Here is an 18,281-nt window from a genome sequence, read left to right on the forward strand (position 1 = left end):
ATGGTTGGGACCAACACCAAGGACCCAAACCGAATCAGTTCAGTGATTTCAAGGACTTTTGGACACTAAACCTCCTATCTTTAAGGAGGTGGAGGAGCCATTGCAAGCCGATGAATGGCTCAATATCATTAAGCAGATGTTTCGTCTCTTGAGAGTTATAGAGCATGTGAAGGCTGAGTATGCCTCACATCAGCTGCATGGTCCAGCAGGTATTTGGTGGACTCGTTACTTGTCTACTCTCCCTACTAATGCTTAGGTTACATGGAATGAGTTTAGGACTACTTTTAGGGGCATCATATTCCCCCGGGTCTTATGAGCATGAAACATACCTAGGGTACCAAAAGTCTCACTAAGTACTTGCATGCCTTCAACAATCTCTCTAGGTATGCGCCAGAGTTTATGAATACCGATGCTAAGAAGATTGCAAGCTTCAAGAGAGGACTAGGTCCAAAGTTGATGAAGACTCTAGCAAATACCAAGAGTGTGACCTACAACGAATTCATGAGTGATGCGCTCACCCAAGAGAATCATAATAATATTTATGCTGCATCCAAGAGTCGCAAGAGGGCCTTTGAAGTCGGTGCATCTCAGCAGAGAGCTCCAGTGGTGGAAAGAACCCAATACCGCCCACCTACTCCAAAATACCGACCACCTCAGAAGAAGGGCCAGCCAAGCCAAGCAAATAAAGGATATCGTCGGGCATACTCCATTGCTCTACCGCCTAAGGGTGGTGCAGGACAAGGTAACACGAAGACACCGCCTAACAACCAACCCTATTTCAATTGCAACAAGACTAGTCATTGGGTGAGAGAGTGCCCTTACCCCAAGAAGAACAATCAGAGGCCAGTAGCTGCAAATGCACGTCTAGGGTATGTGCATTACACCACCATGGAAGAGATTCCCTCTAGCGAGGTTGTCATAGCTAGTATGTTTCTTGTTAATCATCATCCTGTAGTCATTCTATTTGATTCTGGAGCTTCGCATTCATTCATGAGTCCAACATTTGCATCCAAGTATGATTAGAAAATATTTGTAGTAGATAAATTGTATAAGTGCTACAGGAGTAACATTTCCACCAATCAGATAGTTAAAGATGTACATATTCAAATAAGTGAACGAGAGTATACTACAAATTTAGTGATATTACTGGGATTGGGTATAGATGTGATCTTGGGTATGAATTGGAAGAAGAACCATGGTATCCTTATCGATACCTCGACTAGAACCATTATGTTGAGAGACCCCAAGAATAATGATACTTTTCTAGTACCCCTTCCTAGGGAGTTGGATCTCCAAAATGTGGCCAATGTTATCTAGTCTATGGCCCTTGCTGATATTCCTATAGTATGTGAGTTTCCGGATGTCTTTCCTGATGAATTGCCCAGTTTACCACCTGACAGAGAGATAGAGTTCAAGATAGAATTGTTACTGGGTATCGCACCCATCTTTCAAAGACCTTATAGAAAGCCACCTAATGAGTTGGTAGAATTGAAGATCCAATTGCAAGAACTGTTAGAAAAGGGTCCCATTCGCCCTAGTTCGTCACCATGGGGTTGTCCAGCTATATTCGTGAAAAAGAAGGACAAGTCTTTGCTGATGTGTGTGGACTATCGACCACTCAATGCTGTTACTATCAAGAACAAATATCCTTTGCCTGGCATTGATATCTTATTTTATCAATTGGTGAAAGAAAAAGTGTTCTCTACGATTGATTTGAGGTCAGGTTATCACCAAATCAAGATTAGACCGGAAGACATACCTAAGATGGCTTTTTCCACTAGGTATGGCCTTTATGAGTATTTAGTCAAGTCCTTTGGATTGACCATTGCTCCTGCCTATTTCATGTATTTGATGATCTCGGTGTTCATGCCCGAACTTGACAAGTTCATGGTTTTGTTTATCGATGATATCTTGATTTATTCAGAGACTGCAGAAGAGCACGAGGAGCACTTGAGTGTGGTGTTGTCAAGACTAAGAGAGCATTAGTTGTATGCAAAGTTTAGTAAATGTGTGTTTTGGTTGAAGAAGGTAGGTCATGTATTATCTGAAGATGAAATTTCTATAGACCCATCTAAAGTGCAAGAAGTGTTGGATTGGAAGGCCCCAACCTCCGTTCATGAGATTCGAAGTTTTCTTGGTCTAGCTGGATGCTATCGTCGGTTTATCCTAGATTTCTCCAAGATAGCCAAGCCTATGATGAGGCTACTTTAGAAGGATGAAAAGTTTGTATGGACACCAGAGTGTGAAGCAGCTTTCACACTTTGCAGACTCTGCTAACTACTACTCCTGTTTTAGCACAACCTGACAATGAGAAACCATATGATGTATTTTCTGATGCATCAGATACTGGTTTAGGGTGTGTTCTTATGCAGGAAGGCCAAGTCATTGTTTATGCCTCGTGCCAATTGAGAAAGCATGAAGTCAATTATCCAATTCATGATTTACAGCTAGCAGCAGTTGTCCATGCTCTAAAATTTTGGAGACATTACCTGCTTGGTAATGTTTGCCATATCTACACTGATAACAAGAGCCTTAATTACATTTTCACTCAACCTGGGTTGAACATGAGGCAGCGCAGATGGTTAGAATTGATCAAGGATTACAACCTAGAAGTGCATTATCATCTAGGAAAGGCCAATGTGGTTACCGATGCCTTAAGCCAAAAGTATAATTGTAATTCTTTGTTGGAAGATGGTTTCAACTTATTACATCTGGTAGTCCTTCACAATATCACTGTTAGTTGCTCTCTCAAGTCAAAAATCTTTGAGCTCCAAAAGACTGATGTTGGTATATTCCATATCAAAAGAAAGATGAAAGAAGAAGAAAGTAAGCATTTTCTATTGGATGATAATGGTGTTCTATGGTTTAAAGATCGACTTGTAGTGCTGAAAGATAGGGAGTTGAGAAACCAAATTCTAGAGGAAGCTCATTCTTCCAAGCTATCCATTCACCCGGGTAGTAGCAAGAAGTACCAAGACTTGAAAACTCGATTTTGGTGGACAAAAATGAAGAAAGAAATTGCGGCATACGTTTCTAGGTGTGATAATTGTTGCTGAGTTAAGGCCATTCATATGAAACCAGCAGGATTACTTCAGCCACTGTCTATTCCAAGTTGGAAATGGGAGGACATTAGTATGGATTTTATTGTCGGACTTCAAAACATCGAAAAGGGTCATGATTCTATGTGGGTAATTGTTGACCGTCTCACCAAGTCTGCATATTTTATTCCTGTTAATGTCAAGTATCAACCTCATCAATATGCAAAGTTATACATTGAACAAATTGTTAGATTGCATGGAGTACTTAAGAGTATTGTATCAGATTGAGGGCCCCAATTTGTTAATCATTTTTGGGAACACCTGCACAAGTACTTAGGTCCCATATTGATCCATAGCTCTACTTATCACCCCTAGACAGCAGGTCAAACTGAGCGTGTGAATCAAATCATGGAAGATATGTTGAGAGCATGTGTGATTTCTTCCAAGGGTTCATGGGAGGATTGGTTACCTTTGGCTGAATTCTCCTACAACAATAGCTATCAAGAGAGCATTAAGATGGCTCTGTTTGAAGCTTTATATGGTCGCAAGTTTAGGACCCCTCTAAATTGGATTTAGCCTGGTGAAAGAAGGTATTATGGGATTGACTTTGTCAAAGAAGCTGAAGAATGAATTCAAATCACTCAACAACATATACAAGCTGCTCAATCAAGACAAAAGAGTTATGCAGATAAAAGGAGAAATCCTATTGTGTTCAAAATTGGAGATTATGTGTATCTGAAGGTGTCCCCAATGAAGAAAGTACAAATGTTCAGAGTGAGAAGAAAACTTGCTCCTAGGTATATCGATCCATATCAGATCATTGCACAAAAAGGACCAATAGCCTACAAACTTCAGTTACCTCCAAAAATGAGCGCCATATTCGATGTCTTCCATGTCTCCCAACTCAAGAAATGTCTTCGTGTGCCCAAAGAAGCTATTGAAACCGCTAGTGTCAAGATTTAGTCAGATTTGACCTATGAGGAAAGACCTATTCAAGTGCTGGAGACAATGGAAAGAGTGACTCGTAGCAAAGTCATTAAGTTCTACAAGGTGATTTGGAATAATCATAGTGAGCAAGATGCTACATGGGAAAGAGAAGATTATCTACGTGAGGTCTATCCGGATTTCTATGAGAGATGGTAGGTCATACAAATCTTGGGGCAAGATTTCTTTAAGGGGGGAAGGGCTGTAACACCCAAGGTGTTAAGCATGCATTTAGCATTTGCATTGCATGAGCACAAGCATCATTGGTCATTCATGAGCATAAGCATCTCAAATTTTATCTCTATGATTGCTTTTATCACGTGTTTGTTACTAAATGCTTTACATATGCTAGGGTTTACATGTAACCAATGTATAAAATATTGTGGGACCTTAGGAATACTTTTAACATGTTTAGAATGTCATATAGAACAACTTTGGTATTCATGACTTGGACCAATTTGGCCTCTAAGTCATGGTTATAGAGTAAGTAATCATTTTTCAAGTTGTATGTTTGACCTATGTTGAACTATACTGTAGAAACTTTGCATGGTAGTGCACCCTTAAGCAAAGTTGTAGTACTTGATTAGAGCAATAACTTTTATTTTTGGGTCGGGACCTAATTCGGTGCATAGGATGCTCAAAAATAGCTCTCAAGTAGCCTAGAAATGTTGTTGCTTCACTTAGAAAATTTTGTTGTGTTAATTGTGATTTCAGTTTCAATGTGCCTATGTTTGGCGCGCTGTAGTTTGTAAACTAGGCTGATCTAGACTGAACTCATGTAAGCGATGTTGTAGATCTCGTGTAGCTCTACAATTCTTGTTAATGAAGTTTTTGCAATTAGCAAACATATTTGGAGTTTGATGATCGCTAATTCGCTCTGCCCGTGGCCCACCCCACGCACTGGCCCAATCCGCACGGACGTCACCCGCTCTCCTTTCTTCCTCAGTCGCTGACCGCCCGGGCCCGCCCATCAGTTTTGCCTCCTAGCTTGGCTCGTCGTCGAAACAGACTCGCGCGAGTCTCCTTGTCTGCCCTGGCCTCATCGTTTGCTGTGCGCCCCATGCGAAGCTCCCTTTAAAATGAAGCCTCGGTGCCGCACGCCACCCTTATCCCCTAATCCTAGCACCTAGATGCCTCGCCCTAGCCCTAGCAGCGCCGTGCACCCTGGTCGGATTCTGTCAAGCCACCCGTCGCCGCCATTAACTCTGTCACCGATTCACCGCAGTTTGGGGCCGTACCGAGCACCGAGACGAGGTGACAAACCTGATGGCGCATTCCCCTCCTTCTCTATTGCTCCTATCTACCGCAGTGTCGCCATCGTAGTTTCGCCGCAAGCTCCAAGCAACCCAACCTGCCATCGCTCGCCACCGTGCTCCAAGCAACCTTCCTCGAGCCCTCCATTGAGCCCTCCTAGAGCTACACTTGCTCCCCGAAGTCTTCCCGTGTCCTGCGGTGACCGGGAGCATCGAAGCCGACGTCGCCAGCAAGGTTTGGCCATGGCGCCGCTGTCCAGGTACTGTTCTGGCGGCCAGCTCTTCCCCTCTCCGCTCTTAGCCATCCGATTTGAAATCAAGAGTCCAGATTAGAACGTACCCCTTCATTGGCTCTTTTACAAAAATCCCCTTACAACTATTTAGATTCTAATGTGTAGTCCATTGCGCAATCCCCAGATTACGCCTTGTTCTTTTAAAAGCGTATTTTTCTCGGTTGACTTCAAAAATACGTTTTCGCTTATTTACAGATTTACCACTGATTTTGTTTTAGCCATAACTTCTCCGTTTTAACTCCGATTTGACCCGTTCAAATTGCGTTAGGTTCATAATTTCATAATCTACATGTTCATACTACTGCTAAGTATGTTTTCAACTTTTAAAATTTGAGGTTAGGTTTAATCTATTATTTTATTAAAGGAAATTTTGTTTAAATCATATCTTCTACATTTTTACTCCGTTTTAGCCCATTCAAGTTGCGTTAGATTCATAGCGATGAGACCTACGTGTTAGTAACAGTGGTTACCATGTCACTATTTTTGGAATTTCATGGTTTAAATTATATCTTGATTAATAATTATGCAACTAGATTTTATAGATAAAATATGATTTGTTTTACTTCAGTTTTATAATTCAAATCTAAATTTGACTTAAATTATATTACCTATAAAATATCTTATATATGTTTTTATATAATTAAAACACATGAAACTAATAGTTTTATGAGTAGATCTTTCGGTAGGTGTATCTTTTTCACCGAAGCTCCGATTAGCGTGCCTCTCACGACTGTGTGTTTGTAGCGATGCGTAGAATCGTGTTTCAAACTCTTTAACTTATTTTTCCTATGATTGGTGTACTGTTCTAATTTAGATCTATTGTTTGCTTCATGTATGATTGTATGGATGCTTGTGTGGTGCTCTATGATTTCGTCCAGTTGGTGAGATATACGTGGTGATCAAGAAGAAGAAAAAGAAGATGGTTGAAGATTAAAGCTTACCGAAGGATCGGTGTTTAAGGCAAGTATAACATGGGATCTTCCTTGTTGTCCTATACACCCTTAATCATTTAATTCATAATGCATGTGTCTACCTTGACTGCCACTAAGGCTTTCCTAGTACTTTGCACCTTGTGCCTTGATACCTATGGGGTATTGCATTGGGTAGTTTTATGCTAGTGCTCAACTACAATCATGATCTTGTAACTTAACTAATGGTATATACAATAAACACTAAAAGATGCTTTTTAGCAACATGGAACAAGGGGGCTAGAGCATTGGGCTATTTTTATGGTGCTCTAGATTCCTCTCCCTAAGGACTTATCTATAAGTGATTTATCCGGGACTTACAGTACAACTGTGAGGGCTATATGGCTCTGGCTTTAGCTCAGTATGAGGACCTTTTTTAGCTTGTTGGTGGTTACCTTTATTAGCGTAAGAATGGCTTGATGAATCGGGTATAGTGTGGCCTCTATCCCCTTGTGTATAGGTTGCACGTCATTGTGCCATCGGGAAGGGAGGCTCTACATCTGTTTGCCGAGTGAATCTAATGGTCCTAGCTTGTTAGATGAACCTTTAAAAGGCTTCATAGTGAACCTAGTCGGCCTTCCTTGGAAGTGGGTCAAGAGATTAGCTACCTCGGGCAAACGGGTAAATCACGACTCACAGTGAAAGTGTACAACCTCTGCAGAGTTTAAAACTGGTATATCAGCCGTGCTCACGGTCACAAGTGGCCTTGGAACATTTACGGAATATATGATCACTAATGGTTAATCGATGATGAACACTAATGATACTAATGATAAACATGCTCACTAATTGTTAATTGTTTATGCTAATCAATATTCATGTTTACCTGATCATGTGTTTATATGGGCTTGGGATAAACTTATTGCTACTCAATTGCTAAAATCATGACTCATTAAAAGCTAATCGTAGCTAAACTAGTGTCAGCCTTTTGAGCCTCATGAACCCCATGTTATATTTGTTGAGTACGACATGTACTTACGCTTGCTTTACTTTTCAAATATTTGGATGAAAGTCCCGGATGGGTACCAGATTGCTAGAGTTTGGAGGAATTAGGCATGTGATCAACCGGTAAGTTGTCCCTGTGGATTTGGAGTCTTCGCCTAAAGATCAAAGTTATCTTTCCGCTGTCTATACTCTGAGGTTATATTCTTTATACTAATATGCTACGTATTTAAGCATTGTCTTTTGATATTGCCCTTATTTGTAGCTATATATGAGATTTGACTTCCTGGGCTCACATATGGTGTGTATCTGGTTTTGTTCTTAAAACCGCGTGCTACAAAGTGGTATCAGAGCAATGCTGACTATAGGATGCAAGACTAGTTAGAAATTGGCCGTCTTAAGGTTTTGAAATTGCTATAAAACTCTTGCTCTATGAACCTTGATATTTTCTCCTATACTATTTCTCTACCCTTGCTATTCATCTCTACCTTGGTGCTTATTTTGAAGTCTTTGTTCTCATCTTAACTCTGTGATTTGATATGCTTTTATAACTGTCCCTCACCACCTTCTTGCGTAATCTAAAGATGAGTCTTAGGATTGTTACCCCTGGTACAATGAGGACGATAGTATCGCAAGTTGAGTCAATGATTGAGTGTGCACCTTTATTGTTTTATTGAATTGTCATTATGCTTATAATTGTTTTGGATCTTTGTAATGGTTGGAATGATCATGTTGGGTGTTCCCATAATTTCATTTAGTTTATAGGCCTAAGGTATAAGGATTAGTGAAATAAATAGTCGGGTTTTAGTTTTATTCTGTTTTCCTCTATCCTGTCTTTTCGGAGCAGTCTGCACTCTTCGGCTTATATATCTATTCTTGGACAACCAAAAATCATGAGAAAATTCTGCACAATAGTACACTTCCATATCTTCCTCTTAGCGCAAGAATAAGCATGATAGCTATTTTGGTTATGGAGCTACGGAAATCACAAGGCGTTGCATTTGTGCTGTTTGGAACCAGGAACAGTTCTGTTGTGCCCTGTTTTCGACCAAGTTAACGGCAGAATTTGGAAAAGTGTTCTATAAGGACGTTGTGGAGAATTTTATAGGCTTTCCAACGGTATAAGCTACAATATCATTGGATTAACAAAATAAGAGTTACAGCCGTTTTACGACGTTGCTATTTTTCTGCTCACGAGGAATTTCAGATTTCTTGTTCTTGCCCATACACAAGAGTATCATTGGGATGACAGAACGTCTTGATATTAGTTAACTCATCTAGAAGGAGGTGCAAGCTATACTTTGGTGTCCCCTAGTTTATCTTTTCTTAAGGGGGGTAGCCAAGTTGAAGAATTTGTAAGGTGAAATATCCTACGTTCTAGTTTGCGCAGCGGAAGTGTGGTGGTACCCATAGATGTAAAAGAAGTTTAGAGTCTCAATGAGGTTTGATTAAAGGTTCAATAAAGGTTTAACCAAGATCATAAAGATATTGATAATGCTACTGAAAGAGGTTTTAAGTTAGTTTGGATCAAGAGACCTCAGGTAATTGTTTGAAGGAGTCCAAGAAGAGGTTAAAGTAAAATCTAAGTATTAGCTTTGCCAGATCCGGACGAGAGCTTCATATCTACAAGGATGCGCCTTGTCAAGGTGTGGGATGTGTCCTTATGCAAGAAGAAAATATAGTACCTTATTCATTAAGTCAACTAAGGAAGCGTGGGTTGAACTATCTAACATGTTATCTAGAGTTATCCATTGTGGAGCATGGAAGTACTATCTTTTTGGAAGTAAGAGTGACATCTCGGTGGATCACAAGAATCTACAGGACATCTTCACTAAGTTGGTCTTGAGCTTGTGATATCCTCATTGGAATGAGATTGATTATGACATGGAAAAGTGCTAACACCTGGAGAAGTAAAAGTCACGATCGATGCCCTTAGCTACGGAGAATCATGCTAAGAAGGTTCGGGTGACACAAGGACTAAGAATTGCATTCCAAGTTCAAGCCACTTTTACTAATGCTTTGAAGATTGATAGTAGAATCCTCTTCTGACCAAGAGGTTCGTTAGGACTTTGTCGGAAGGTGGATATTTTGAAGAGAATTGGTATTATAGGAAAGGTGGCTTAGTGATTGGAGTTACCTAAGGGTTGTTCAAGGTACCTGTCAGAATTTTGAAATCAATTGGGCAAGATACTTGGAGTAAGGTCAACAGTTATGCAAAGTAAAGTGGGATCCTTATGATGATAGAACTACACAAGGAAGTAAAGAAGAATCCAAAGACGAAGTATTCCTATCTCCTAGTCGACGTCGTTTGAATCTCAAGGACGAGATTCATCTTAAGGGGGTAGAATTGTAACACCCTAAAATTTGCCTCTTTTGAAAATATGATTAAAATGATTTATTTCTGAATTATGTGCCCATGAAAACATAGGAAAATAAAAATTTTTGTTAAATTAAAATTCATCATAAGGTAGCAACATGTATTTGCATACATGCCGGTGCATTTATTTTATTTGGTTGAGTGGTTTTGACAAAACAAATTCAAAATAAAGTAGTTATTCAAAACTAGTATTCAGCTTTCATTTCTAGCATGCATAGCACATTTCATGGTTTAGAGATATAGAGAATTTTAGAGTTTTTTAATTTTATTTGTTTATAAAATGAGAAATTTATATTATATTAAAAATTAGTATAGAGAGTAGAAGGCAACTGCTTCCGGGTCCTCGGCCTCTCATTGGGTTCCAAAGCGACTGAGGCCGGACCTCCCTCTCATTGCATGCGACAAGTGTGAGGAGAAGATTGTGATGGAGTACCGGGTGAGGAAGGAGTGTCCCAACAAGGGCCGTATCTTCTACAAGTGTCCGGATCGCAATGTGAGTTATTTTGTCGCATTTGATGATTATGGTTAATTTATACTTATTTTCATGATGATTGTGATTAAAGTTCTAATTTTTTGTTTTAATTTCAGTGGAATGACACTAGATGTTCAGGCTGGTACTGGGAGGAAGAGTATGTTGAACACGTGCAAAACTCTCTTGCACAAGCGACTATGGCGGCTGATGAGGCAGTGATCCTGGGGAAGAAGCCCATAGATGTTGAACAAACGCATGATCTGTCTATTTTATTTGGGATTGGTCACGAAATCCTTATGCTGTTGAAGTGCATTTTAGCTTTAGTTTTTTTAGTGGTAGTTGGGATTGTCTACATTGTAGCGAGACTTTCATAAATTAATACCTTGTGTGGTGGCATGCATGTCATATAATTAACTAATTATGTTCTAGGTTTTAATATGGTATGTATGTCATGTAATGCAGATGAGCCGACATTGGATGTACAATGCTGATCGCCGCTCCCAAGAGTTCATTGAGGGCGTGCATTCTTTCTTACTTGTGGCCGAGGCAAACAAACGCGATGGTGTTATGTGCTGCCCATGTGCCATATGTAAGAATTTAAAGGAATATGCTAGCTCAAAAAGTCTTCATTCACACTTGTTGAAGTCGGGTTTTATGTCAAACTATATTTGTTGGACGAAGCACGGAGAAACCGGGGTTGTAATGGAAGAAGGTGAAGAAGAACAATGGGACGATGATGACATTATTGCTGAATATGGTGCCTTCAATGATACTGCAATGGGGGAAGCTGAAGAAGAGGTAGTGGCAGAAGATGAGCCCGCTGATGATCTTGGTCAGGCCATTCGTGATGCATAAAGAGAATGTGAAAGTGAAAAGCAGAAGATCAAGTTCGAGCGCATGCTAGAGGATCACAAGAAATTGCTATACCCAACTTGTGATGCGGGGCAGAAAAAGTTGGGTACCACACTGGAATTGCTGCAATGGAAGATAAAGAATGGTGTATCTGACAAGGGTTTTGGGGAGTTACTGAAAATCCAAAAGAAGATGCTTCCAAAGGATAACGAATTGCCCGTTACTATGTATGAAGCAAAACAGGTAGTCTGCCCTTTGGGATTAGAAATCCAGAAGATACATGCATGTCCTAATGACTGCATCATCTATCGTGGCGAGGAGTACGAGAAGTTAGATGCATGCCCGGTATGTCATGCATTGCGGTATAAGATCAGGCAAGATGACCCTGGTGATGTTGAGGGCAAACGTCCCACGAAGAAAATCCCTACCAAGATTATGTGGTATGCTCCTATAATATCATGCTTGAAACGTCTGTTCAGAAACAAAGACCATGTAAAGTTGTTGCGATGGCACAAAGAAGACCGTAAGGTAGACAATATGTTGAGACACCCTGCTAATGGGTCCCAATTGAGAGCAATCGATAGAGAATTCCCGGAGTTTGCAAATGACGCAAGAAACTTAAGGTTTGCTTTAAGTACGGATGGTATGAATCCTTTCAGGGAGCAGAACAGTAGTCATAGCACTTGGCCTGTTACTCTATGTATCTACAACCTTCCTCCCTGGTTATGCATGAAGCATAAGTTTATTATGATGCCAGTGCTCATCCAAGGCCCAAGGCAACCTGGCAACGACATTGATGTATACCTGAGGCCACTAGTTGAAGAACTTCTACTTTTGTGGAACAGGCCAGGTGTACGTGTGTGGGATGAGCACAAATAGGAGCACTTTGACCTGTGAGCATTGTTGTTCATAACAATCAATGATTGGCCTGCTCTAAATAATCTTTTAGGACAATCAAACAAGGGATATAATGCATGCACGCACTGTTTTGATGACATTAAAGGTATATTCTTGAAAAATGTCGAAAGGTCGTGTACCTTGGCCATCGTCGATTTCTTCCTGCGAATCACCCCCTAAGAAAGAAAGGCAAGCATTTTAAAGGTAAGGCAGACCATCAGATCAAGCTGGGCAACCGAACTGATGAGGATGTACTCAATATGGTCAATGATGTGAAAGTATTATTTGGAAAGGCATATGGCAGCGAGCCTGTTCTAAACGACGCCAACGGTCACGCACCCATGTGGAAGAAGAAGTCCATATTTTGGGAGCTACCCTATTGGCAAGTCCTAGAGGTCCGTAGCGCGATCGATGTGATGCACCTAACAAAGAATCTTTGTGTGAACCTGCTAGGCTTCATGGGTGTGTATGGGAAGCCTAAGGACACACTTGAAGCACGATAGGACCTACGGTGTTTGAAAGAATGAGACAACCTGCATCTAGAGAAGACAGATGATGGATGCCATTACTTAAGTCCTACCAGCTACACTCTTAGCAAAGAAGAGAAGGAAAGCATGTTTGAATGCCTAGCAAGCATCAAGGTACCATCTGGATTCTCCTCGAATATAAAGGGTATAATAAATGTGCCAGAGTAGAAATTCCTAAACTTAAAGTCCCATGACTGCCACGTGCTCATGACGCAATTGCTTCTAGTTGCATTAAGAGGAATTCTACCTCCAAATGTACGTCTAGCCACCGTGAAGCTATGTGCATTCCTCAATGTAATTTCTTAGAAGGCAATCGATCCAATGGATCTAGCTAAACTACAGAAGATGTGGTTCAATGTCTTGTCAGCTTTGAGTTGGTGTTCCCTCCTTCCTTCTTTAATATCATGATACACCTCCTAGTTCACCTGGTTAAGGAGATTAGCATTCTCGGTCCTATGTTCCTGCACAACATGTTCCCCTTTGAGTGGTTCATGGGAGTCCTAAAGAAATATGTTCACAACCGTGCTCGGCCAGAAGGAAGCATCGCCAAGGGCTATGGAACAGAGAAGGTCATTGAGTTTTGTGTTGACTTTATTCCCGACCTTGACCCGATTGGTGTTCCTAAATCGCGACACGAGGGGAGACTAAGTGGAAAGGGGACACTAGGGAAGAAAACATATATTGGCACGCAGGACAATTATTTTAATAAATCACACTACACAGTTCTACAAAACTTCTCCTTGGTGGATCCGTATATCGAGACACATAAAGAGTTGCTCCGATCTGAGTTTCTAGGGAAGTCTGAAGCTTGGATTACGCGTTAGCACATGGAAACTTTCAGTGACTGGTTGCGAAAAGAATGTCAGGGTGATGAGAGTATTGATGAGCAACTGTATTTGTTGGCTAGGCAGCTATCGTGGCATATCCTCACATACAAAGGGTACGAGATAAATGGGAATACATTTTACACAATAGCCCAAGATAAAAGGAGCACCAACCAAAACCGTGGTGTCCGCATAGATGCCACCAACTCTAATGGAAATAAGCAAACATATTATGGCCGCATAGAGGAGATATGGGAACTAAACTATGCACCTACTTTTAAGGTACCTTTGTTTAAGTGCCAATGGGTAAAGGCGACTGGAGGCGGGGTAGCAGTCGACAACCAGTATGGAATGATAACCGTGGACCTCAACAATATTGGGTACAAAGATGAACCGTTCATTCTTGCCAAGGATGTGAATCAGGTGTTCTATGTCAAGGACATGTCTACAAAACTGAAGGGAGGGAAAAACAACAACGACCCAATCAATCAGCTAAAGCGCCACATAGTTCTTTAAGGGAAAAGAAACATCGTCGGAATTAATGACAAGTCAGACATATCAGAAGATTATGAAAAGGATGACCGAATTCCACCCTTCACAGTGAACAAAGACCTAAGCATCCAACTAAATGATGAGGACACTCCATGGTTACGACGCGATCATAACCAAGGGATATACGTTAAGAAGAAGTTCACTACTTTGCCCGCTTGATATATATAGTGATGTTTAACAGTGTGTATTAGAGGTATTATGTAATAATTATGAATTCAGAGATGTTTATTAGGTGTTTCCTTTTTTCTATATTCATATTAAATCTGTGTTTGATGGTGGGATTTCCATGTCGCACAAAGCAAAAAGCAAAAGCAATGCATCTGATGTGAAAAAATTAGTGAAAAATTGTTTTAGTCCCGGCTTGATATGGTGATGTATTAGACCTATTATGTAATAATTGCGACTTCAGATTTTTTTGTCGTGTTTTCATATTTTCTACGGTTTAAATAAATTTTCAACGTCAATAAGATGTGAAAACTAATTTCCTGTCGAAAAGCAATAGTTTTAATGATTTTAATTAAGTAGTACATTTTTGCATGGTGAAAATTATGATTATTATTTACACTATGTTAAATATTTATACGGTAAAACAAAAGAGTTTAGGTTACAGATTTTTCTTATGTACAATAATGCAAAACCAGGTCCAGGAATTCTTTTTGTAATTTTTTGCTAATATTTTATTTACTAGGCAATTAACAACTCTCTGCATATTTATATAAAACAAATATATAAAAAAGGAAAAACTTCTAGAAACCGGTGGTAAGCCAAACTGCAGCCCATCGTTACTCCCGGGTGGATCAACCACCCGGGACTAAAGGTGGGCTGCGTTTTCGCGGCCTGCCAAAATCACCTTTACTCCCGGGCCGTGGCTATACCCCGGGACTAAAGCTCAGACCTTTAGTCCCGGTTCTAACCATCACCCGGGACTAAAGAGCCTTTAGTCCTGGTTCTAACTATCACCCGGGACTACTAAAGAACCTTTAGTCCCGGTTCTAACCATCACCCGGGACTAAAGATCTCCCTTTATAAACCACGCCCTTCTCCCTTCTCTTCCTCTCTGTCTCCGCCACGCCGTCGCCTCTCTTCTCCACCAGATCGAGGACGAGGCGCCCCAGAGCCTTCCCCGCACTACCTCACTAGAGTGCGCCCAAGCCTTCCCCGCCGCCGCCCCCAGCGACCACCGAAGCGCGCCCGAGCCTTCCCCGCGCTGCCACACCTTCGAGGACGAGGAGCCCTGGAGCCTTCCCTGTGCTGCCTCATCAGAGCATGCCCGAGCCTTCCCCGCCACCGCCCCCAGCGACCACCGGAGCGCGCCCCAGCCATCCCCGCACTGCCGCACCTTCGAGGACGAGGAGCCCCGGAGCCTTCCCTGCGCTGCCTCACCGGAGCGCGCCCGAGCCTTCCCCGCGCGCGCTGCTTCACTGGAGTGCGCCCGAGCCTTCTCCAAGATCCGCACAGGTTTGGCCCGGTCTCCCTCTTCCTCTGCACTCATTCAGATCTCTTGCTGCTGTATGGCCAACTCATTCAGTGTCGTTGCTCAATGAATGTATCGCTTCGATTTGGTGCTAGCTGTCGAGTGCTTGTCCTGCTATCTTGTGGTGAACTGGTGGCTAATCTTCGCCGAGTGCCGGATCAGCAGGAGTCTAGGACAGCGAAGAAAACAAGTTCACCACAAGATTCTATTTTTCTTGTGCCCAACTGCCTGTATTGTGTTTACAGTATACTCATGTTTGCATTGATTCGCTAGTAATCTATATCTGTTGGTCGAGAACTTTTTCCCTAAACATAATAAATAGGAGGTCCACGTACAAATCAACTTGTGGAATAGGAGGTGGTACAATTCATTGCAAATAAATTTGGGCTGCAAACATAATACTTTTGTGGCCTGTTGGATAAAGGTCCTCTTAAAAGGATTTTGTGTGTGTGTAGAAAGTGACTTTGCCTGACAATGATTTTCTAGAATAACCTTTGTGAAGAAAGTGAACCAAGAAAATATTTTTCCATATCCCACCATCTTGTTCTCCGTAAAAAATTAGTTCCACGGAACAACTCTGCAAACCGTAGTTTAGAAGAGGTCTCCAACTCTGGGAGCTGCTCTAGGAGCTTTGACAAATAGGTCATGTTCGGTTGTTGCCTGCCAGGTAGAATTTCATCCATGCAAGAATACCCCGTTCTTCGCTTCCGATGTCTTGTATTGTAATATGTATTTGCATGTGCGTGTCGATGATCAAATTAAATGGCAAAGACGTGTACTACTGTTATTACCGGTCAATCACCCATGCCACTTGAGGTTGAGGGTAACAATTTAGCTAGTCTGCTACTTTTGCATGGCGATATTTGATTTTACCCAACCATACTTACTGCTCTTAAGAGAATCTCCCTTAATGTTGTTTTGCTTTTTTTTCTCTTGGGCTTTGCAAGCCTTGTAACTATGTAAAAATTTCTTAATATATATGAAAAAATTTAGGTAGGGGACTCCCCTGCCGTTTCCTCAAAAAACAAGTAAATAAAATATGTTGTCACAGCACTAAAGAACATGCAAAAGCGAGTTTTCTTATTGTACACGGATCTCACAAATCGATATTCACACTGGAGCAATCCAACTCAATTTTTGGTTCGCTTTTGTCAGACGTTGGTTCCACCACGACGCTCTGGAGCTGCCCTTACAGCCACAAAGCATGATTTCTTAATGGCAGCACCAATCAAAGTCTACGTGAGAGGGCCCATCAGAACCAGTACATCCGCTCTTCAAGCCTATCCAAGAGTATGACACGTACCTGATGGAGGAAACGATGTTCGGCCCAACGTAAAATCCATCGGTTTCGCGAGCTTTGGATATTGAGCCAACACCGTTTCTCAAACCGTTTTCTCTCTTTTCCTTCTCTTTCTTCGTTAAATCTGTTACAACATCATGATTTGCTTATGGGGTAGGTTATTTAATGCTATGGAAACTACTCTAGTTTCAGGCTTCGCACTACACTCACAAGCAAACCCCGGGCATGAAAATGTATAGGAGCGCGCCCGCTGGATTAGATCGTGGTTTTGACGATTGATGCACTTCTAGAGGACGTGAATAATGGGCACAACAAGTAAAACCTAAAAACCGGAATAATAATAATTACTTTTAAGCTATATATTACGACAACATGTAATCTACATGTAAAGAGTTATATGTGAAAATAACAAACAAAAATCAAGCTAAACGATTTTAAGAATATATATAATCTCTCCATCCCAAAAACAAATGCAATTCTCACTTTTTTCAAGGAGTCAGATAGTTTTAAGGTTGGCCAACTCTATAAACAAAATACTGACACTTATAATATCGATTAAGGGTGCATTTGGTAGGGATCTAGATTCTTGTAGAAACGTTTCAGATCCATATTCTCACAGGAAACGTTTCAGATGACGAATCAGAATCACTTCGTGAGATCGTTTGGCTGGTAGGTTGGATTTTGTTTCTCAAAAGAATGTTATTTTTATAAAAAAATCATATAAATAAAAATATGCTTCAAAAAAATTTAGAACTTTTTTTGCACTAAGACCAACTTAAATATAATCCATTATAATTTGTCCCACTAAAAAATGATTAACTGAAAAAATACAATTATTAAAGTATAGAGGGGAGGAGAGAAACGAATCTGACGAAACTGAGTTTTCTGTGTTTCACGTTCGTAGGCAAAACTGTAGAATCACTTCCAGTCGTTTCTGCCCTGAAATGGATCAGCCAGGAAGCGTTTGACACTGATTCAGGCGTCCCAGGTGAGAAACAGAAACGATTCACACCTCCAAATGCGCCCTAAGTATCATACAATAATAGGTTTAGATAGTGAAGAACCGAGTAGACGACTAGAGGGGGAGCGAATGGGAGTCAATTCAAATTTCTCTAACGAGAAATTGGCCTATGTCCCCAGCAAATCCCTAAAGCGCTCAAAGACCCAAATTCGCCAAGTTGAGTCCATGCATGCCAACCGGTGACCAGATGTACTCAAGGATATCCAGAGAGCACAGCGGAGAAGACAACGGAGTAGTGCAGCAGAAAATGCAGCGAGGGAAGCAAAATCACAGCGAACTGCCCCTTCAAAACCGGCCTTTCCGGTTTGGCAGCTCCACACACAACAAGTCAGCCTATCCGACCATGGAACCGAACTGGCCGGTTGGGACCCAGCTTGGCCGGCTGCAGGAACCGGCCTGGCAAATTTGGCTGGCCTGTAGCCCAAGCCATAGACCAAAAACTTAAAAATTGCCCAAATCAAATCCAACTTCAACCAAATTTAGGTGTTACTGAGGGTGTTTAGAAGG

This window comes from Miscanthus floridulus, chromosome 9 (genome assembly GCF_019320115.1).
Source record: "Miscanthus floridulus cultivar M001 chromosome 9, ASM1932011v1, whole genome shotgun sequence".
Lineage (NCBI taxonomy): Eukaryota > Viridiplantae > Streptophyta > Magnoliopsida > Poales > Poaceae > Miscanthus > Miscanthus floridulus.